Genomic DNA, 24665 nt, shown 5'->3' on the forward strand with positions numbered 1-24665 from the left:
ATGTTTAACCACAAACACACTTTCATTCATTTTTAGCTGTAGAATAATAGACAGTATATACAAATGTTGGTATATAATCATCTATGCAAAGTCATGTGAATGAATAAATTTATGTCAGCTATTCGTATAGTAGAGAAGTTAATACAGAATGCTAAGAAATGTATATAGTTCTTAGATTTCACATAATACAACCGTTCATAATTTTAAAGGAATAATGACCTTGGAGTTGTGAAGAATGGATTTTGGTCAATACCTCTGCTACTGGTATAATCTGATATTGATTCAGAAGTATTTTGGACATATATCCAGAAGGTAGTGATAAACAAACTTAACATAATTTCTGTCCTCAGCGAAATTAGATTCAGGGTAAGTGACTTGAGCAAGTCACTTTTTGATCCCAAGTCCTTCTGGCTTTAAAACATTTTTTTTTAAAGTTTCTTTGTGTCCTCTTCAGTTTCTTCCATAAATGCTTTTTAGTTTTCAGAGTTCAAATCTTTTACCTCTTTAGTTAGGTTTATTCCTAGGTATCTTGTTTTTGCTGCAATTACAAATTGGATAGATTCCTTGATTTCTTTTCCAGCTGCTTCATTATTAGTGTATAGAAATGCAAAAGATTCCTGCCCATTGATTTTATATCCTGCAACTTTGCTGAATTCATATTAGTTTTGACAATTTTTTGGCGGAGTTTTCTGGGTTTTTCACAGAGAATATCTTATCATCTGCATATAGTGAAAGTTTGACTTCTTCCTTGCTAATTTAGATGCCTTATAATTTTTTGTTGTCTGATTGCTAAGAACAGTATGGAAGTTACTAAAAAAACTAAAAATGGAACAGTTGCACTACTAGGTATTTACCAGAAAAGACAAAATGAGTGCTACATGCACCCCAATATTTATAGAAGCATTATCAACGATAGCCAAGCTATGGAGAGATCCCAAATCTATTGACTGATAAATGGATAAAGAAGACATGGTACAAACATACAATGGAATATTACTTGGCCATCAAAAATAATGCAGTTTTGACATTTGCAATGACATGGATAGACCTAGAATATATTATGCTAAGTGAAATAAGTCAATCGGAGAAAGCTAAATGTCATATGATTTCATTCATATGTGGAAATTAAGAAACAAAGCAGATGGGCATATTGGTGGGGAGAGAAAGGAGAGAGAGAAACAAACCATAAGAGACTCTTAATGATAGAGAACAAACTGAGGGTTGATAGAGGGAGGTAGGTCCAGAATGGGCTAGACAGGTGATTGGTGGGCATTACAGAGGGCACTTGTTGTGATGAGCTCTGGGTATTGTATGCAAGTGATGAATCAATGAATTCTTCTCCTGAAATGAATATTACACTGTATGTTTTATTTTATTTATTTATTTTTTTACTGGTACTACTTATTTTTTTTATGTTCAATTAGCCAACATATAGTACATCATTAGTTTTTGATGTAGTGTTCAACGATTCATTAGTTATATATGTTAACTAAAATTTAAATAAAAACTTTAAAGACCCAGTAATTTAATCACACGAATATCTTCTGATATTTACCAGAGATTACCTAAGTATTAGGTAAAGAGGCGCAAAAATAGATTTTATATAACTCCTAATTTTAAGGAGCATACTTTCTATACATTGAATAACTATGAAGATAGACTATATGGAGCACCACAGAAAGATTTAGTTAATTTGCCATGGGAATGAGAAATGAAAAGAGTTTCCAGCCAGCAAAATCAAGGCTCCGTTGAGTAAATAATGTCTGAATCGGGCCTTGAGAGATGCAAAAGATTTTAAGTGTTGAAGCTGAAAGAAAGGTGGGAATTATAAGGAGAGAAGGTGGAAGACCAGAGGAGGGCAGCACCCGGGCAAGTATATAATATGGCCCTCTGTGACTGAGTATAGCGTGTGTGAATGCTTTGCTTATGCTCTCCTCTTTTTCTTTAATGTCCTGCCCTGGTAAAATCCTCGTTTATGAGCAGGCCTAGTCCAAATATTGCCTTCTTTGCCTCTTCCCCAAAAGCTTTTTCAAAAGAACCAATCACTTCCTGCTATGGGCCACAGCATGGTACTTGATATGCTATAGTATGGTTATTTATTTATGATCCTCTTAGTCTTACCAGAATTCAAGATCCTTCCAGGTAAGGACTCTGCCTGATTTTTTTTATCCCCTCCATTATGTAGATGGGTTCTGGCTAAATAGATGTTGAATTGAATTCATTTGGAATCATCAGAAATTATGATTGCAAAAATGGATTGGAACCATATACCCAGGGTCTTGAATGCCATGTTTAGAAACTTAAAACCAATGAAGGCTTTTTCCCTGAATATGATAATAGTAGCTAATTATTTTTGTTCTGGGCCCTATTTTACATGCTGTGCATATTTCACATAGTCTTAAGAACAACCTAATGGCAAGGGCAAGCTGTCATTCCCATGTTAGCTAAAAGAAACTGAGGCTTACTGTTTTAGGGAATGGCCAAGAGTCAGAGTGAGTCAGTGGTGGGGCCAAAATTTGAATTCTGGGAACACACCCCAGGAAAAGTTCTCTTAACTACTATGTAGAACTGTGCTTCACATAAAGGGATTTTGCAGAAATATTCAAGGTGAATCAGAAGGAAAAGGCCTGAGTGCAGGCCTTCACCTTGGAGGCGATTACAACCGAAAAGACAGAATGAGTGCCTTTATTACGGTGAAGGAGGTGAAAATGGAAAAGGGGTTTATATTTGTTGTCCATCCAGAATTTAAAGGGTTGATGAATTATTCCATGTGAGCAGGAGAGAAATAAAAGATTATGAGATTTTTTGAGGCCATGTAACTGAAAGGAACACTCTCAATTCACAGAAAAAAAAAAAAAGGAAAACCAGGAAAGAAGCAAAGTTCAACAAGGGAGATGATAACTCTCTGATCAATAATGCAATTTATTTATTATTGATAAATTACATAAATCTGGATGTGGCATCTTTTTGTGATTTCTACTCCTCAGGAAAGACACAGTTTATAATACAGTTTATTAGTATATACCATTATTGTCATTTTTATTCTGGCTCTGCAGAGATATTTTTTCAAGACACAAATTATGACTTATTTTGGAAAATAGGCAGCATATATAATAATTGTTTTCATTAGAGGTTTAGAATGAAAGCTAGAATTTTCATGGAAATATGCTTTAAAAGTGAAAAAACCATCATAGCAAAAAGAAGGATTTTTACTATTGGCTCCTCAATGGGGAACAACAACAACAACAAAATAGTATTTTATTGGAGAAAATCAGTATTCTTCTATATTGTAACTTTGAGAAAGCTACTCAACCTCAGTAAGTTTGTTTTCTGACGTGTAAAATGGCATCAATATTGGGAGTAATCTCATAGGATTGTTGTGAGTATCAAATGAGATACCGCATAAGAAATCTCTGCACAGAGTATTTTGTATAGTAGGCCTAGGAAAATATTAGCTACCATTGTTGTATTAATATTGTCTGTTTTTATTTTCACTGAAATTCCTGACAGTCTGTGCCTCACTGGAGAAATTAGGAGAGTGCCTATTATTTATTGAGAGAGAACATGCAACTATTCTTTGACAGCCGTAATTATAATAATCAAGCTATTATTTCTTAGAACCTGCAGCAGTTAACATTTGATTTATCTTATGGTCTGAGATGGAAAAAATAAGAACTGATTTGGAAGTGTTTTATATTCAGGATTTGTATTCCATACTCCCCATTGAGCGATTTGGCTTTGATGTGAAAACAGTAAGAGAGAATAATGTAACATATCTTTTGAATTTTTTTGTCTAAATTCAATTAAGCTAAAATATAGTATAGTTTAGTTTCAGGGGTAGAATTTAGTGATTCATCAGTTGTGTATAACACCCGGTGCTCATTACATCAAGTGCCCTCCTTAATGCCCATCATCCAATTACCTCATCCAGCAACCCTCAGTAAGAGTCTCTCATGGTTTGCCTCCCTCTCTGTTTCATATTATTTTATTTTTCCCTCCCTTCCCCTATGTTTATCTGTTTTGTTTCTTAAATTCCACATATGAGTGAAATCATATGGTAATATTTTTTTTAAAAAAGAATGAAATGTATTATAGAACAATGGCTCTTCAACATGCCCCAATACTGAAGCACATGGAAATGTACTGTTATTATCTGAAACAACCAAATGGAGTATTTTAATGACATACATTTTTGGTGTGTTTAATTCCCTCTTAAAATCTGGGAACAATTTTACTACATTAAAACATTACTGTGCAAATTAAAAATACTATAAAATCACAGTTCTGTGAACACAAGTCTACAAAAAAAAATAAAAGTGCTTGAATAAAGTAGGCACAGGTGAATTTTCCTCTGTTCCTTCAGTAACAAGTTTCCTACATGTTTTATTATCATTTAACCATCAAGATGTTTAACAACAATAAAAATTCAGAAAAATATGTAGTGAAATAATGTAAACTTACATCAACATTATCAACCAATTTCTCTCTTTTGGCCCCTTCAAAACGGGAATACAGATACTGTTTTTTTGTAGCTAGAGAACACAGTCCTGCTTGTCAACCACCAGCATTCTATGTGAGCATAGATTCTGAGTCACAACACAGAAGTAAGAAAGGAAAGGAGAAACCTTACTTAAGCATAAGACAGGCTCATGTGGCTTTAATTGCAGTATTTTAAAAAAAGACATAGAGGTGATATTTCCCATGGGTATAATAAAGAATCAACGGTGCGATGTATTGCCAAGAAAGCAAATTGGACTACATTAACAGATTATCTCCAGATAACAAAATTATCTCTAGAACAAAAGAGATGACATTTCTTCCTACTTTGCAGTAGAGAGGCAACACTTAGATTGTTGGATTCAGTTCAGAATTTAGAACTTTAACTTAGGTAGTCATAAACAAATGCACTTTCAGGATTTTCCACTGGTACCATGAACAACCCTATGAAGAAGTGCCTCTTTTCTACACCCTGATAACTGAAAATCCTAACTCTAGCAAACCACCCCTTGACCCAGGTCTTCATAGGAAAGGGAGGAAGGGGGAATTGAAGAGAATAGGGCAGAAAACATGAGCTCAATCAAATGTGAACATACTATTTAGTTGCTGGAGATCTGTTTGAATATGAGAAGACCTATTATCTAGACCCACAGTGCTCAGTATGGTAGCTACTGGCCACAGATTGTTATTAAGTATGTGAAATATGACTGGTCTGAATTGAGAGGAGCTATAAATGTAAAATACACACTATGTTTTGAAGAGTTAGTGTGACAAAAATGTAATATATTGCATTTATAATTTTTATATTGATTGCATATTGAGATGATCATGTTTGAGATATTTGACTTAAAATATATTATTAAAATTAATTTTATCTGTTTCTTTTATGGTTTTTTAATGTGGCTACCAAAAATTTCAAAATACATATGTGCCTCACATTATTTTTATATTGGACTACATTTTTCTAGACTAGGGATCAGTGAATTTGTTTTATAAAGAGTTGATATTAAATATTTTGAACTTTATCTCTGTTACAAATCAACTCTATCATCATAGTGCAATAGTAGTCTTAGGCAATATGTAAACAAATGTATGAGGTTGTGTATGAATAAAACTTTATTTATGGGTACTGAAATTTAAATGCCACATAGTTTCATGTGCACAAAACATTATTTTTATTTTGATTTGTTTCTGACAATTTAAAAAATGTAAAAGCTATTCTTTGGCATATAAAAACAGGCTGCTTGTGGGCCTCAGTCTGCCAGCTACTGTTCTAAACATTACTCTACATTTATTACCTTTACTCTCTAGTCAAATTACTTAATCTATACCCTCATCAAAAATTATGATATTTATAGCTTAATTTTAGAGTCTTCCCTGCCCTTGGAGTTTCAAGTGAGGTAGCATGTAAATAACTTTACAACTTGATAAAAAGAAGAGATAAAATTGGCTAAGAATAAAATAGACTTTTCCTAAAAGTAGTAAATTTCCTAATACTAGTAGTGTTTAAAGAGAAGGAAATTTCTAGAAAAGGGTTTTGTAGTAAAATTAATCTCCAGATATATGATTTAATTAAATGTATGATAATTCCTTTCCAAATCCCCCAAAGTGTTTTTATTTTGTTATATGTTAAATCAATTTTAGTTGAAATGTTGTGGGTGAAAACTCAACAAAAGATCTCAGGGTTAAAAAAAAAAAAAGATCTCAGAGTTTAGTTTATGACTTCCATCATAGAAATAATTTGTTATATTGAAAATAAGCAGTTCATCAAAGGGCTTTGGTAGGAATTTCAAATCTTAAATCTGATTGATTGCATTTCTTTCCATATGGTAGTAGAATGTGGTAAGGTTTTAAGTAAGGTTACGGGAAATGGATTTGTATAATTCTTCCTTTTATCTATCAATGAATTATTAGTGAATTTTTAGTGAATTTTTGCAGTTTACCTGAACATATAGCCAGTAAGTGGAAATAATTTGATAATTAATATTTTAAGCTGTACACTTAGTAAATACCACCATCCTAATATTTTTATCCTCTTTGCCAATTCCTTTCATTTCCTTCAGCTGAGTTATAGCTATAGAATGTGTGATGCAATTATATTGAGTTTACATTTCTTTGGTTAATAAATTGGTCTCAATCACTAATGGATTTTTTATACTGATTGAATTCCCATGTTGAATTGGTTTAATTTGCCCGACCATATTTCAAGGTTAAATACAAAAGTATGTCAAGCTATTAATTTTGTGTTGCTGTTGTTGGTTTGAATGATTTAGGTAGTTGAAGTTAGAACAGGAGATTAAATTAATTTCTGCCTTTGCCTTAGCCCAGACTTTCTCTGTGTGTAATATATCTATGACATTTGTCCTCATTCTGAGACAAAATGAGGAAAACTCATCAGAATGAATGACCAGTCTTCATTAGACTGATGATTTTCAGGCAGATTTCCTCTGATTCCATACAGTGAAACATTACCTTTCTGAAGAATGAGTTTAGCAATGATGAATCCAAAACTAAATACACACCAACCAAATTCAATCAAGTCATCTATTTCAAGGGAAAAGGAGAAAAATAGAGAGTATATTCTATCTGCTGACAAAGAAATCAACATGTCTGAGCTACAGTTTGGCTCCATGTTTGAGAAGCAGATATTTTCAGTAGATGCTGTGCTTTCCCAGATCCACATGAAGGGCTCATTTACCACCTCGTTCAGGAGGCTAGAAGAAATGGGGTCGTTTTTAATTTTTAGATTATAAAATCCCATTCTATGCAAATGTCCTTTGAGATGAGACCTTAAGAATCTCTCATAGTCTCTCCAGAGTGTGAAATTTCAGTTGTGAAACAAGCCTAATCCTTAAAGCTTTTATGAAAACTTATGTAGAAAGTTATGTAGAAAGCAGGACAAATAAGCCTTTTCAAAGAAGCACCAAGGGAATCTCTTGTAGCCACATCCATCATCCTCAGTGTACCTCTTAGTACACACAAATTCATCTCAGAGAGAAGGAAGAGAGGCTCATATTGATTTTATTCATTGGTCCAGGGCTAGAACTTCAAAATTTCCTTGTTGCTAGCCTGGGCCTAAAGTGCTCCTAACTAGTAGACAGAAGTATATTTTACCCAGTTAATATTTATGTTCTGATTGTATGTAAGTCAAAAGTAGAAGTAAGCTTTTGTCTCCAATGCCTAATATTTTAGAAGAAAAATATTTTGTTATATTGTACTTTATGTTTATAAAAATAACATATTCTAGAGAACTCATATTACCTAGAATATTCTAGTATTCATATTCTAGAGACTTTGGGAAATATTGAAATAAACAAAGTAAAAATAATCCCTTATAACTCTACTACCCAGGTATATACATATTCCTTCGAGATGAGTGAGTACTCCCCACTACTGCTTTTTTAAAAAATATATTTCCTTCCAGTCTTCCCCATATATTTGCATATTTTCCATATATTTGCATTAATTAATTTAATTAATTTGTATATCATTTGATATAATATATGATGGTGAATGAGACATTGTTTTTGCATTCAAAGAATATATTATTTAGTCAGAGAGACAAACTAATCCAAAATAACATGATTTGTGCTTTAATAGAATGAGTCAGAAAATGAAAGTCACACTTGAGAGGAAAAAATAGCCCAGACTTGGGGATGGCAAGGAAGTCTTTATAGAAAAAATACTATCTAAGCTTAGGCCTACAATTTGATGACATTTAGTTAGAAGAAGAAGGTAGAAAAGCATTGACCCAGAGAAAAACTCAGGTAAAAGTTCTCATAGATGCTCTAGGGACAAAACAGCAGATGATTATGGTGTCAGAGAGTAAAGAGGACCTTTGAAAAATGTGGGACCAGGACAGTAACAGGAGCAATATTAATTCCAACTATCCATAAAAGTAATATATATTAATTAGGCTCCAAGCTAAGAAATCTAAAAAGGGCCTTATATATAGTATTTCAAAGAAGATGGAAGTTTATTTCTTTTTTATGTGACCATACAGAGAAAAAGGAGTGGTATGGTAAGAATAGGCAGCTCTGTTCTACCAGATCATCTGAAGACCCAAGTTCCCTCTTTCTTATGACTCCACCATTCCCTAGGGTGAGGTCCACATGATCATAGATTCAAGTTAGCTTACCTGCACTGTATCTAGTTTCCACCCTGATGGAAGAAGTGAGGAAGTAGACAACACACAATGTCCTTTTATGGAACTGACATAAAATTCTATACATTCCGTTGTTGAGAACTTGGTTACATGAGCCCCTTGGACGTATTATCTCCAATTGGGAGGGCCGAACGCCTGCTAACTTAAATTTTGGAAGGGTGATACTGCACTAAAACGAAAAACAGGAGAGTATTTGTCTTGCCAAGATATAATGTCTGATTTGTGTTTTAAGGATAATAGAAGGCCATTGAAAATATTAAACAAGAGAGTATTATTGTCAGATATGAATTGGCTGCAGAGTGGAAGATGAACTTGGACACTAACAGAGGTGGATAGAGGACTACCTGACAGGAGGGTGTGTGACAAAAGAAATTCAGGGTGTCATGGGCTAGGATAGAGACAGAAGAATTCTAAGGAAAGGAGTAGTTCACTTATGAATAAGAATGAGTCACTTATGAGGTAGAATTGCAAGGCTAGATGTGTAGTTTTATGTGGAGAGCAAGGGAGAGCATGGTGAGGAAGGGTGAGGAATCAAGATGTCTGGCTTAGCAGCTGGTTCCATGCTGCCATTTGTTGATTATATCCATACATATTGCATTATCTTAGAGGATACCACAAACTCTAGTGGCTTAAAGTAACTCCTTATTTAGCTCATCATTGTGTGGCTCAACTGGGCAGAGTTCAGCTAAGCCATATTCTGCTAATCTCAGGTGGACTCATGCATCATAGGCCACCTTTGGGTGACCTAGTCTTCTGGGGGTGACTGCCTATGATGTGGTATGACAATGACATCTTGGCCTTAGTTTGCTATCATGAAGCAGATTAGCTTGGGCTTATTCACATGGTGCCAGAAGAGTCTAGGAGAAAAAATAAATAGAAATGCCCCTGTGCACAAGCACTTGTAAAGAATCTGCTTGTGCCCTGTTTGTGTTGGTCTCATTGTGCAAAACAAGGCCCTTGGCCACACCCTGTTAGTAGAGCAGGGTTCCATGAAAATCTTGATGGTTGTTATTGCAAGAAATATTTTAACATTCTATAGAAAACTCTACACCCAGTGTAGAAAAAAATCCACGAGACTCGAATTTTAGTGACACAGAGTGTGGAGTTTCTTTCTGGAAGTCAATTCTGTAAGATTTGAGGCATCACCTCACCTCCCTTCTCTGTCTCTAGAGATGATGTTTGATTAGCCTCAGTGTTCTCTTCCTCTCTAAGAATAATGGTACTAATTGATTAGTATTTTGCTTAGGCGATTTTGACACTTAGATGATCAGATCTGCTCTCTTTCAAATAGATGAGGAATAAAAGCCATAAATAATTGCAGTAGCTAAAATCTTGATTCTCTTTTTCTATTCTATTGATAAATGATTCCAAAATTGACACCAATTGTCCAATTGTAATATGCCACATTGTCCTTATTTTTCTTAAGTTTATTATTGTTAACATATATAGGAATTAGTGTGTCTGTCTTAACACGTAAATGATCTTATTCTGTATTACTTCCAATTAAAAAAAACTAGATAAATGAGAGTTTTGAAATGTTTTCTTTACTGATCATCATGACTTGGGGAAGCATATCAAAGATGATTGTTTCCTGGCTTATATTTGTGACCTCACTAGTAACTGTAACTATAAATCCTTGATTAGCTAATTTGGTTTGTCTAAAGTAACATTTAAATCCCTGCCTAATTATGATAAGAGCTTCTGTGGAAACACATACTGCCATAACCACACAGTTTACACTGTGTCCCACAGGTTAGGAGCTGTATAAAATCCTATAATGTGCCAACAAACACAGAAATTGATTCTCAATATCACTCATATCAGGGAAATGCAAATCAAAACCACAATGAGATATCATCACACACCTATTAGAAAAGCTAAAATCTAAAAAAAAAGAAAGAAAGAAAGAAAGAAACAGGTGTTGGTAAGGATGTGGAGAAAAAGGAACCCTTAGGCACTGTTGGTGGGAATGCAAACTGGTGCAGCCACTATGGAAAACAGTATGGAGATTCCTCAAAATATTAAAAATAGAACTACCCTGTAATCCAGTAATGGCACTACTGGGTATTTACCCAAAAAATACAAAAGCGCCAATTCAAAAGGATGCACGCACTCCTATATTTATTACAGCATTATTTACAATAGCCATATTATGGAGACAACCCAAGTATTCATAGATAGATGAATGGATAAAAAAGAAGTGGTATGTATATAAAATTGTATGTTACTCAGCCATAAAAAAAGAATGAAATCTTGTTACAATGACAGGATGGAGCTGGAGAGTATAATGCTAAGTGAAATAAGTCAGGGATTTCACTCTTATGTGGAATTTAGGAAACAAAACAAATGAGCAAAAGAAAATAAGAAGAGAGAGGGCTAAACCAAGAAACAGACTCTTACCTATAGAGAACAAATAGATGGTTACCAGAGGGCAGGTGGGGAGGGGATGGGTGAAATAGATGAAGGGGATTAATGAGCATACTTACAATGAACATTGTGTAGTATATAGAAGTGTTGAATCATTATATTGTACACCTGAAACTAGTATAAAACTGTATGTTAACTATACCAGAATTTAAAAACAATAAAAAATAAAACCACATGATGAGATTTTAGAGCTAGAATAAATAATGTAAATGATCTTATTCAAATTACTCATTTTATAGGAAGAAAATAACACCCAGAAAATGTAGCCATATTTTCAAATTATATGGTGAGAAGACCATACAAACTGTAACTCTCACCCAGGTTCAACTTCATCACAAGTATGACTAGGATCATTTTATTTCCAACTAAACATTAAATCAGTTATCCATAATAACCCCAAAGTTGCATAAATGCTTTCTGCCCAGACCCTTGTAAGTAGACTGAACATAATCCGGTGTGACGGAATTGACTTTGTCATGACAGATCTGCCTTCTACCAACTCTTGGGCCAAAGTACTTATTCTCTGACATGCCTGATATTGAACTCAGGCTGTAATAGATTCGCCAATAAAATGTTAGTTTTTTCCTTTCCCTCTTGTATGTACATCAGCTCTCAGACTCATTTGGAATGGTCCTGTATTGATTATTGTTTGGGGGAGGATAAATATAAATGAACACATTTGTGTTAGCTATTTTTATGTAGTGAAGAAGGTTTTATGCTCCTAATTTGACAATTGTCCAAGTGAATCCATATAAACATTTCTAGATGCCGTATGTATCCTCTGGGAAAATTAATAGTTGGAGTATTGAACCAGGTCAGGAGATATGGATTCTGGTTCCATTTTGTCATTAGTAAACCCTATAGTCATAAGTCTTAGTTTCCTCCTCTAAAATGGAAATAAAATATATCTGCCTGGTCATTTTACAGGGTAGTTATAAAGGGCCAAATAAATCATTTTGAAAACAACAAATAGCAAATACTCTATAAAAATATGAACTTTTATTGAAACGTCTAGAATAAATATTTTTCAAACAATCATGGCAGTATGTGATACCAACTTTTATTACACTGACAAATAGAGACAAAAAGTGCAGAGTGTAAACACACAGTGAAATTCAATTTACCACTGGGGTCTGAAAAAGGAAGACTCCTGCCGTCCTGGCTGTGAGAAGAGAATACTGACTCTGCTTTCTGTTCAGTGTTCTCTTCTCAAATGGTTTAACTGAATTTCCTTCACTTTGAAGCTCCCTACCCATTTTTCCATTTTTCTTCACATCCTCTTCCTTTTGTCTGAAGGCCACAGAGGTATAGCTCTATTTCAGAAGAAATGTGATATTTCATGTATATTATATACAAACTGATACAGTTACCAAATCCAACCACACACACACACACACACGCATCCGCACACACGCAAAATAGCTTTGGCTTTCGTTCCTAAAGAATTATCAGATTGTGGATTTATACATATAGTTTTCATATGCTGAAGACTATTTTACACCCTTTTTATTCCATTATGTTTCCCCTTTCTGCCAGAAAATGTGCGTGTGCATTGGGCTATAGAGGCTAAAACATACCCATGTGATATATTCCCCGGTCAGAAGAAATAGGCTGTCCGTCTTGCTTTAGTTTTGATGAGCTACCGATTTGTGATAGTTTCATTTCAATTTCAGTACTGGGCAACCAGAATGAATTGACAGAGAAAGCAATCAACACATGATGCACCCACTGGAACCTCTAATACGAAATGTTGGCTGCTTCTGTCAACATAGCCAATTACCAAAGGTACTCAAAGGGTAAGTGATAGCCAAAATAAGCCACATGGTTCCGCGGACCACATCCTGCATACCTATTAGTGTATTCAACGTAGACACAGGATGACAGACAGCTCTGTCAATATAACATTTCAGGTGACTGCCCTGTCTATACTGTGCTCTCCTAGCAAACACAGATGTTTGTGGTCAGATAAGAGCTTACTCTGTGTGTGTGTGTGTGTGTGTGTGTGTGTGTGTGTGTATGAGAGAAAGAGAGAGAGATTGACTGACTGTGCACTGATGCCAGGATCTAAGAAATATATCAGGAAAAACAATTTAAAAAAATAATTAAATCTAATCCCTCTCACCGTGTGGATTACTTCCTATGCTAGAGCATGAGGTTGAAAGAGAAAACACAAACTCAGACTTCTGTGAGCTCATTGATTCATGCCTTGCAAACAGCTTGCTATCAGTTATTAACAAATATTTATTGAGCATTTGGTATGTACAGGCACTAATGGATTTATAACATTTGATAAGTCTCCCATTAGCAACAACACTGAAGGACCTTGAGCACATTATACTGGGTGAAAAAAGTCAGAAAGATAAGAACTGTATGCTGTCCCTTATATGGGGAATTTAAAAATTATTAATCTATAAAAAGCAGAGAATAAAATGGTGATTACCAGGAAATAGTGGGAAAGGATAAAACTGATGAAATTTAAGGGTACGCACTTGCAACTAGCAAGTAAATAAGTCATAGAGATTTGAAGCATAATATATTGAATACAGACAATAATATTATCCATTGTTATGTAATATGATAAATATGACTTCATTGGCAATCACATTAAAATATGCAAATGTATCAAAGTAGCACACCATATACTTTAAACCTATGTGATGTTATATGTTAAATTTATTCAATTAAGAAGATTGACATGATGTTTATCCTCCTGGAATTTATAATGTGGTAAGGGAGAAAGAAAATTAAGAAGGATGAGCCTCTATAGGGTGGGACATGGAAAATATCAGATGCTATCAGAACTCTGAATCCAGATTTTGAAATCAGTGAAGATTTTACAAAGAAGTGATACCCACACCAAAGCGTAGGAGTTAGAAAAACCGGGAAAGCAATGATTACTCTTCACAGTTAAAGTAACACCAGTAAAAGCGTGATGGCAAGAAAGCATGAAACATTTTAACAAGAGACAGACATTCAGAATGTCTGGAGGTTCATCAGTGTTGGGGAGGGGGAGGGAGAGCAAGAAATGGAACTGGAGAGGTAGGCAAAGAACAAATCCCAAATGGCAGTGCAATTGGCTTTTATCCAGTGGGTAATGAGGAGGCAATTAAGAGATTTTTGACCTGTGAAGTGGGATGGTTAGATATATTATAGTAAAATCTAATAATTGTCCTAAGTAGTTACACACACACACACACACACACACATACAATTTAAATACAATTTTAAAGTAATTCTGAGAACACAAAGATGAAGAAAACAACTATTTAGAGAACTTGGTGAAATATTTATAGAAAATGGAACTTTTATTTTTGAATCATGAAGACTTGGCACTAGATGATGCTGTAACCTTTACTGCAGGAACAACCCAGTGATGTGGAGCTCTCAGCTCATGCCTAGCCTTGCACCGTTGCTGCAGGTTTCCAGTATGCCAGGAACGCTGCTGTGTCTAAAGAAATCACACGGCAATCAGGAAATCACATTTTTCCCCCTTGAGGGACTTAACCTATTGAGGAAGATATACCAGTATTTTTTGTTGTTGTTGTTATTGTTTCCTGTAAAAATGCAGGAAAATTGGATACGTTGCATCTGTAGATTATCTCCATTAGAAATTATTCCTGGAAATGAACTTGAAATAGTTTTCTTGGGAGTCCCACCACTGGTCTTAATTTTCTCCTTCGTAGCCATATTTTTGGAAAGTCTAAAATGTTTTCTGTATGTCAGTGTGCTGTGTATTTGAAATGATGAAATGCCCCTTCCGGGTGTTTTCTCACAGTCTTATAGACTAAACTGCCCCAGTTCCTGCAGCTATTATTCATGTCATATGAAGGTTTTTGATGGCTCCATTTCACTTTCATTACTAGTGAAAAATTGGTTGATAGAGAAAGCCTTTAGCATATGGTACTACCATTGTCACTTCTAATGCAAACTGTTGGTTGTTTCTGCTAACCCCCTCCCATCCCAGCTACTGCCCTCTGAATACATTCTGATCTGTTTCAGTATATGGGTCTAATTAAAAAAAAATCACATTCCTTAGAATGTCTATTAAGATATCATTTCAGGGGTGCCTGGGTGGTGCAGTTAGTTAAATATCAGACTCTTGGTTTCAGCTCAGCATCGTGGTATCAAGCCCCATGGCAGGCTCCACACTCAGCACCGAGTCTGCGTAAGGTTCTCTCTCCCTCTCCCTCTGCCTCTCCCCTCTATACTCTCGGGCTCTAAAATAAATAAACAAAACTTTTTTTTTAAAAAAAGTATACATTTCAATTTTAAAAATAGCTTTTCACCAATATATTAATTGTAGGGTTATCTGTAAGAATTAACATTCAATAGCAGTTTCAATGTGTGCAGGAGATTGGCTTAGAAATTGATATTTTATACATCAGTGAAATGAATGAAATGATCACAACCATCGACACCAAGGATGATGTTGAGTCACTGCTTTATTGAGATGACTGATTAGTGGACCATTTTAAAACTCTCCTGATTTTTATGATGCTATTTTTGTATTGACTTTGATTTTAATAATGTGGTGTCAGAACCAAGCTCTCATCCCCCTTCATCTGAGTCTTGACCTGCATACTTAAGCTTGATGTAACCTGGTCCTTGGCTTCGCTGGGATGCTTTTCTCTCCGTGGCATGTATAACACGTCATTGTGTGGAACAAGTCAGAGGACAGAAATAATCAGAAATAAGAAAACAGAAAGAACCAGCGTTCTAGCCATGAGTTTTTACGAATAGCTGAAACACTGTTAGGTTTATTCACGTGCTCAGCAGAGGTCTAGTCAACATTTACATAAAAAACAACAAAGTTCTATCGATCTCATAGTATGTACCATACTAGACAGTGGGGTATACTGGTGACACAGGTAAGCACGGTCTCTGAACGCATAGAATTTCTATTCTGATTGGTGAAATGGGTAATGTAGAAGTAAACATTTTTTCAGCTTATGACATGTGCTACAAATGTAGTAAAATAGGTTGGTTTATACTCTTCTGAATACTTTCTCATGCATGGTATTTATTTTTTCTTTTATTCAAAATTATACCATACTCTTTATAGTGCTAAACAATCTCTTTATCTCTACTAACCAAACTGTCTTTCTAAGAAAAAAATAAGCTTCCAAAACATCATTATAATCATGCTACAGTCTATAATTGCATTAAAGTACTACAATTATTCAACAAATAGCATCTTTTTGGAAATTCAGTCTAATCCCAACTTTTCCATATTACAAACATCCTTCTAATGACCATTGTACAATTAAATCTACATACACATTTTAATTATTGCATTATATTTTCCAAAAGAAAAATTATAGTGTCATAAATTATCCATTCAAACTACAAAACTGGGTCCTAGAAAAATTATTTTCCTACCACAACTATAGAGAAATGCTTATTTCCCTACAAACTTGTCCACACTTAAAGTTTAAATATTTCAAGTTGATTTTAAATTTTAAACTTTAAAACATTTTAGGTTGCTATACCTTTCACTGTATTGGTTGCATGTTTCTCATTCTCAGCCCGCTATCAGATGTCACTTGGACACTGGGTCCAGCCAGACACACCTGTTTCATTCTATGTAGTGTCAACCATTGCTCCCAGCTCTCTGTCCTCGTATATGAAATTTCCTGGTCTGAAACATGCCTTTACCCACCAAATACTTCCTGACCTTCCAACTTGTCAATAGTTATCCTTGAGTAAAAAAGGGACAAAAGAGATTTTATTCTAATTTTTATTTACTAACTGGGAACGGTGATGGTGTTGGTACAGAGGGTTCCATTACTCAGAGCTATACATTTCGTCAGTGTCTAAGTTCTTTAAAAGTTTTTTTTTTTTTTTTTTTTTTTTTTTTTTTATGGCAGAGCTCTTTCACTTTCTTAGCTTTTACTTAACTTCAAAATTGATGTCTAGGATGAATGCCAGTAGTATTATATCATCCCATATGTTTTGCTTAATTACACTATTTCCTGAATTCATTTTTTGAAGTTAAAATTTTTCTGCACCTCGTCATCAAAACATTATGAACACTCTCTGTCACACTGCGATTAGAAGATAAAACCTCTTTTTAAATTATATCTATTTGAAATGTTTCCAGAGTTTGGCTTGGGGATGATAAATCATCCTGATCTTTTAAATCCATGTTATAAATCACAGGATATCAAAATCATATGGTACATGGGATTGAGTTAATCTAAATGGCAAGCCCAATAAAATCCTAGCAAGAATTTCTTTCAGATTTGAAGTATATTTTCAGTTTACAGAATGTTAAAGCTCAGGTTATTTTTTTCCCTCATATTTGTGTTGCTTCTATGCCTGAATTCTATATCCGTATAAGAAAAGCATCTGTATCTTATTAGTACTTGTATTATACAGAACATTAAGATGCATTATAACTCAAATAGAAGGCCCTCTAGGGAACTTTCTATTTCTATTTTATTTTTACATCTTCAACAAATCTTAAGTGATCTTGAGGTCATTGGAATGTGTTTCCACACAGATTCTCAAAATTATGTGTCAAAAGGCAAATGAAAGATTTACTAACAAAATCGTGCCTTAGATTTTGTTTCTTTAATTTATCTTTATTCTTTTTACCCATTAAAAGAAAAAGATGAGCACCTAGCATATATCACCAACTGTAACATGAAAAATAAATGTCAATTTTTTGCTATGTTTCTCCATCAAATATTCTCTTCCTTCTCTAATATTTTGCCATAAATCTGTACTTTTATCTTTATAAAATTCCTCTCCTTCACCATCCCTTTTAGTTTGAGTAATTAAAAGAACCCCTCTGAAGGCAGTGGAAGTGTACTTATAAAGCCACACACAAATCTTTTATTTTATTTTATTTTATTTTTTGTAATTTTATTTCTTTCAGTGTTCCAAGATTCCTTGTTTATGCACCACATCCCGTGCTCCATGCAATACATGCCTCCTTAATACCCACCACCAGGCTCACCCAACCCCCCATCCTCTTCCCCCTCCAAAATCCTCAGTTTCTTTCTCAGAGTCCACAGTCTCTCATGGTTCATCTCCCCCTCTGATTTCCCCCAACTCACTTCTCCTCTCCATCTCCCCATGTCATTCCTGTCATTCCTTATGCTCAGCAAGTAAGTGAAACCATATGATAATTGACTCTCTCTGCTTGGCTTATTTCACTCAGCATAATCTCTTCCGGTTCCATCCATGTTGATACAAAACTTGGGTATTCATCCTTTCTGATGGAGGTGTAATACTCCATTGTATGTATGGACCATATCTTCTTTATCCATTCATCTCTTGAAGGGTATCTTGGCTCTTCCCACAGTTTGGTGACTGTGGCCATTGCTGCTATGAACATTGAGATGCAGATGGCCCTTCTTTTCACTATGTCTGTATCTGCGGTAAATACCCAGTAGTGCAATTGCAGGGCCACAGGGTAGCTCTATTTTTAACTTCTTAAGGAATCTCCGTGCTGTTTTCCAAAGTGGCTACACCAACTTGCATTCCCACCAAGTATAAGAGGGTTCCCCTTTCTCCACATCCTCTCTAAAACTTGTTGTTTACTGTCTTGTTAATTTTGGCCATTCTAATTGGTGTAAGGTGGTTGTGGAATCTCCCTGATGGCTAATGATGATGAACATTTCTTCATGTGCTTGTTAGCCATTTGTATGTCTTCTTTGGAGAAGTGTCTGTTCATGTCTTCTGCCCATTTTTTGACATGATTATCTGTTTTGTGTGTGTTGAGTTTGAGGAGTTCTTTATAGATCTTGGATATCAGCCCCAAATCTTTATTTTAAATATAAAAATAGAAGGGTCATTAGGCCCCAGCACGGTAAAAGTATTACATTTCCTTAGAAGTATAGAGTCTGATGGAGAAAATGGAGGAGGAAACAGTAAAGGTGAGTATGCTCAATGAAATCAGAGATTTCAAAATGAAGGTCTCTGAAGTGTATTAATCAACAAGAAAAATAAATCAAAGTAAAACCAGAAATAATACCTATGCTACAGGGTGAGCAACTCCTTTGTGGACTTTGATGTACTTCAGGACAACCCTGTAGATGCTGTGTTAACAGAACACTCTCCCATCAGAGCATAAGATTGGACCCCTATTCCAGGGCCCTAAGATCATGTAGACAAAATATCTGGGCATAGGTCCCAGAAATCTGTATCTTAATAAACACATCAGAGAATTCTTAGGCAATTGAAAACTTCAAACAAATATGTTTGAATCCAGTTTTTGGAAAACACAGACTCAAGAAGTTAAGCAATATCTGCATGACCTGCTGAAACCCCAAAACAAGGCTTTGATCCCAGTCCCCTGCTTTTTCTAGAATGCTGCACTGGATATACATTCAGATTTTCATGGTTTTTTCTTCTTTTTAAGATTTTATTTATTCATTTGAGAGAGACAGAGAAAGAGAGAGCAAGAGAGAGGGCAGAAGTAGGAGAGGCAGAGGGAGAGGAGAAGAAGACTCCCCACTGATCTGGGAGCCTGATGCAGGGATCCCAGGGATCCAAGGATCCCTGAGCCGAAGCCAGGCACTTAATGATCTGAGCCACCCAGGTGTCCCAAAATTTTCTTGGCTTTGATACCGAACTCCAGTTCTTCTCGTTTCTGCTATCTAGTTAGTAAAGGTGACTGGCACAGGTGCCAGGATTAAGAAAACATTATGGAGACACCAGAAGAAACTAGATAGCTATGCCATCCTCTACAACACAGGATTTCACAAAGTAGGGGCCCAGGGTTACTGTCACAACTCATATTGGTAACTCAAACAAGCAGGGCAAAAGGATTATCACCAAGTATCTATGCAAAGAGCTGCCTTGGAATATAAGATATTTAAATGAATACAAGAAGGATTCCCTGACTAAATACACTTTACGTATTAGAACCTATCATTGATGAAGATCAAGAGGATGTTTTCTTTAAAGATGATTGTGGATTTTCTCAATCTATCTGTATCATATCATTATAGACCTTCAATAGATGAATAAGGGAAAAACAATATAAATCTCTTTAGATCCAGAGTTGGATAATTAGGGAAACTTCATGGTTACCATTGAGACCATCAAGGTAGATGGGAGACATATTGAAAAAAATAAATACAGTATAAAATTAAATTTCCCCTAATCAGTTTCATTTAATGTGCATATTTCTCTGACTTTGGGTAATGGTAAAACCCATTGAGAACATGAAAAATTGCCAAAATGTAATAAACCCATGATTCCCTCTACCTTTCCCATTGTTCCCTCCTCTTTCTCTCTCTCTTTTTTCTGTGCCTCTTCGGTTCTCTACCTGCTGTATATCCCCTGGTCACAAGGTCAGGAAGGTGGGCTGTGAAATGCAGAGTATCTTTTGAGATGTTAGAGGTGGCAAGTGAACCTAGACTCAAGGAGGTCACCTTGTGGGTTGGTCCAGTTGGTTATTTTGTCTGAGAGTGTCAGAGAAGGACTGAGTAGAGATCTGACGTCAGCTGTTGACAGCCTGTTTTGGAAAGCATCTAAGAGGGAGGAAAAGGAACAAGTGGCCCTCAGAAGGATTTATCTTACTTCACCAGCTCTTCAGCCCCAAGCTATCACCAGGTTACACATTCGCCCTAGACCCTTGAAGATAATTCTTAACTGAAGGTCAGTAGCCTGCCCTCTTCCCTTTGGAGGAAAGGTTTTTCTGCCTGGAAGATTCATTAGGTGTATATAAATAAGAGCTGTGTTCTTCCTCTAGCAGATTGGGATGTGACTACACACAGGGTAACTTTGTTTTCTAGCATTTTTTTCTTTCATGGTCTCATCCTCAGAAATTTCAGGAGCCCGAAACAATGGGGTCTTGAACTACTTTGTTGTTGTCCCTCCATTTTCTTCCATCTGTATTTTCAACCCCATTCGTTCAAGATTATTCATTTTTTTCCTCACTTCTACTTTTATCTCCTCTATCCCTCCATTTTGTCCTAACTTTACCCCCTTTCCTACTCTTTGTGGTCTTGTCTATTGTAGGACAATTTAAAATACAAATTCAGGTTAGATCTCCGGTGCTGTCTTTCCTGGTTCCTATGGGCGTCATGTCATGAATCTAGATCCTGTGGCTATGTGTCTATATAGAAATAACATTTGATTTTAGTTTTCCTGTGATTTATCTGGAGAACACCTAATCAAATCCCATAAAATCCCTTGTTCTGAAAGCTTTGGTCTGGGGTCATAGCCCTGAGCTCATGTAATTCCAATCCTTTGAGACAGGTACAGTGTAGAAATCATTAAAAGGCCATTGCATCCTGTCCTATTAATCAACATTGCAATTTTCTTTCCACTTGGGTTATGATGTTGCTCTTTGGGCCCTTTTTGTTATTGCTAGAGGTTCAGAGTCAATGCCCACATATTTTGAAATTAAATACCCTGGTATCCTCTACTATTGTTGTCTTTCTTCTCTCCAAAGAATTACTGCATGGGCTCTTCTTTTTTTTTTTTTTTTTTTTCCTTCCAGGCTTGGATTCAGTCCATTAAATCATTCATTCAAAAGAGAACTAGAGATGAAAGATTAGTGGGAGGAATCAAGGCAAAAGCATCTTTGAAGTGTCAATATTCATTTCAGTTTCCCCATCTTTGGTGTCTCTTAAGAAAGTCTCTTTTTCTAATCTGGATATTTTAAAGCAACATGTTTTTGAATTAACTATCTAAATCTGTCTAAAATGATGTGTAGGGAAATGATAGATAAGTGCCATATATAATATATTACACACAAGGTAATAAAACATCCAAATTATTATAAAGTTTATGCTTTCATTTACCCATGGAGTATTCCAAACCCTGTTGAACTGACTATGCATGACAAGTATGAGAGCTGTATAGTTGGCCACTGGATTGCACTCTGTCAGCATTTTGTCTTCCTCACTTAGTCTTATCTCTCTAGCAAAGCTCGGTGCTTTCTGAGAGCTTTGTTCTCTACTGTTACAACCTTTTGTACACACCTTTATTTTACTCATGTGCCTGGTGGCTGTTTATTTTACTCATGTGCCTAGTGGCTATAGTGGGTTATTTACTGATATCTACTTTCCATCCCTGATGGCTAGGTTCTACAGGACAAAAAATAAGCCTGTATCCTAGCATGGGGCACATAGCCTGACATTGTGGGAGCACTAAACAAATTGTGCATATCCTGGAATTGTGCTGAAGACAAATAATTTATTTTTATCTCTCAGGAGAATTTGGTACATAGTAGATATTCAACAAATAATTGTTTTCATTGCTTTGGTTTGCTTCTTCTGGGTATGTTTTCAGGGCAATAAATGTAGATTCTGCATTTTTTTCAATCTTTGTTATCTAAACCTGGACACTTCAATAAACAAAATTATAACCAGACATTTATGATGAGAGCTGCTAGAAACTCCTTATTTAACATTATCAAACAAAAAGATCCATATCCTCAAGACTGCTCTAGATTATCTAAATGGTTTGTGACTTTAATTTTTAAATTAATTCCCTTATTTTAAAAATTTCTTAGACTTTATTTTTCAGGGTACTTTTAGATTTACAGAAAAATTGTGCAAAATAAACAAAGAGATCTCATGTGCCCCCTTCTCTCACCAACCCCACAACATCATCTATTACTAATATTTTCCATTAGTGTGGTGCCTTTTTTATGATTGGTTACAGTTGGTGAACAAATATTTATACATTATTATCAGCTAAGATTTATAGTTAATGTTGGGGTTCATTTTTTTTTTAGGTTTTATGGGTATTGTTAAGTGTGGAATGTTATGTTTCTGCCATCACAGATTATCACACAGAATAGATTCAGTGCCCAGAATTTTTCTGTTCTTCCATGTTCCAGCTGTTGGTCATTTCCTCTCCTCCTCTTCCCCTGAACTCCTAGCAACCACTGTTTCACTGGCTCTACAGTTTTGTCTTTTCCAAAATGTCATATAGCCTTAAAGCCTTTCACATTGCCTTCTGTCGCTTAGCAATATGCATTTAAGTTTCCCCCATGCCTTTCTAGGACTTGATAGCTCATTTCTTTTTCTCAAAAAATAACACCCCATTGTATGGGTGTGCCACAGTTCCTTTATCCATTCACCTATTGAAGAACATCTTGGTTGTTCCCAATTTGGGGAAATTGTTAATAAAGCTGCTACAACATTTGCAGGCAGGTTTATGTGGGCACATATGTCTTTAACTCATTTGGGTAACTTTTTTTTTCCATTTATTTACCATTTTTTCCTGTTCCTACTAAGATATAATAAATGGTGTTAAGCTTTGTGACTTCAGATGCAGTACTTGTCAACATTTGTTTAGTGATAACAGGGAGCTTGCAATGCTGGGCGATCTATCAACTGTCGTTTGAGCTTTCAGGGAAAATATCATGCTGGAATTGCGTATGGAGGCTAAAAAAATAGGTGGACTGAGTTCAAATACTATTTTTTTTTCAATTTCTCACTCCATGGCCCTGGAAAAATTGCTTAACTTTGCTTCAGTTCCCTCACCTCATCTCAGAATGGGGATGACACTGGTATATTACAGGATTGTTTTGATGCTTAAATGAAATAATAGGTATAAAGTACTAAGAGCAGCACTTGATAAAAATGAGTTGTCCTAATTGGGGTCATTAAGCAGGCACAGATATTTCTGCATAGATCATCTTTGTGAATGGCGTCGAAGTTGAAAAGTTTCAGTCTGGTGAACGTCAAAAACAAATGAACAAAGTTGTCATTTGTTCACACATTCTCAACAACTATTTCTTGCGGCTTCACATGAGCCAGGAATTAAACAGAGGAAAGACAAAAATCCTTGTCCTTATGGAGAAAACACCTCTAAAGAAGCAAGGAGGCCATTTTCATATAGTGTGAAGGAGGTCTGGGTTTCACAAGGGAAAGTCACAGGCAAATCTGTTTTGCACAAGGGCTCCCCTCACGAACTCTAGAATAAGGCAGGGTCAGGCACCGGGTCCTTCTCTGCAATCCCCTTGCTGTGGAAATTTTGGTAGTTTCTAAACTTTCTAAACCTCAATTCAGTTTGTTTAGCTATGTATTAGACCTTTAATTTTCCTTCTAAGGTAGATCAGAAGGATTAGATGACATCATTAATACATCACCCAGCACACAGTAAGTGCTTAAAAAAAAGTTAGCTATTATATATCATGGATTTTCATCAGGTAGTTTAGATGGGTTTTAAGTTGTGAGAAACAACTGATTTTTCAAGTTTCCTGTTCACAGGGATCCTAGCCTTAGAGAGATAATTACAAGTTTAGGATATTCTGAATAACATTCGAGCTGGGGATCAACAGATCAGAAGTCTATTTTGGATTCAGTTAATTTAGTCTAACACTCAAGATTTAGCTGAATTCCTTGTTTTATTTAAAGAGACATGCTTGATGCTTCTGTACTGTCTTGTACAGCTAAACACTGACAGAAGTGTGATGTCTAAATTAATGCCAACCATACTAATCAAAGGTTATTTGCTTTACTGTTTAAACAGAGATTATTCATGGCATGAGCTGATGTGTTTTGATTTTTCAACATGTCAGCTATAAGATCAGAGTGGATATTTTAGCCTTGTGATAACTCCCTATAAATAGAGGCATAAATTATAAATTCTCATTGATGCA

General features: G+C 35.4%; 1 protein-coding gene across 4 annotated transcripts in view; it reads left to right on the forward strand.

Annotated features, from left to right (window-relative positions):
* Positions 1-24665, forward strand: part of LRRC4C (leucine rich repeat containing 4C) — a 1220402-nt gene that overhangs the window by 944819 nt on the left and 250918 nt on the right. For 3 of the 4 annotated variants that reach the window (XM_046014217.1, XM_046014224.1, XM_046014219.1), the window contains one exon: positions 12763-12885. The exons of the other annotated variant lie outside the window; for it this stretch is intronic. The gene's annotated coding sequence lies outside the window, so the exon portion shown is untranslated. The remainder of the gene's footprint in view (positions 1-12762; positions 12886-24665) is intronic. 4 annotated transcript variants of the gene reach the window in all.

This window comes from Meles meles, chromosome 8 (genome assembly GCF_922984935.1).
Source record: "Meles meles chromosome 8, mMelMel3.1 paternal haplotype, whole genome shotgun sequence".
Classification (NCBI taxonomy): domain Eukaryota; kingdom Metazoa; phylum Chordata; class Mammalia; order Carnivora; family Mustelidae; genus Meles; species Meles meles.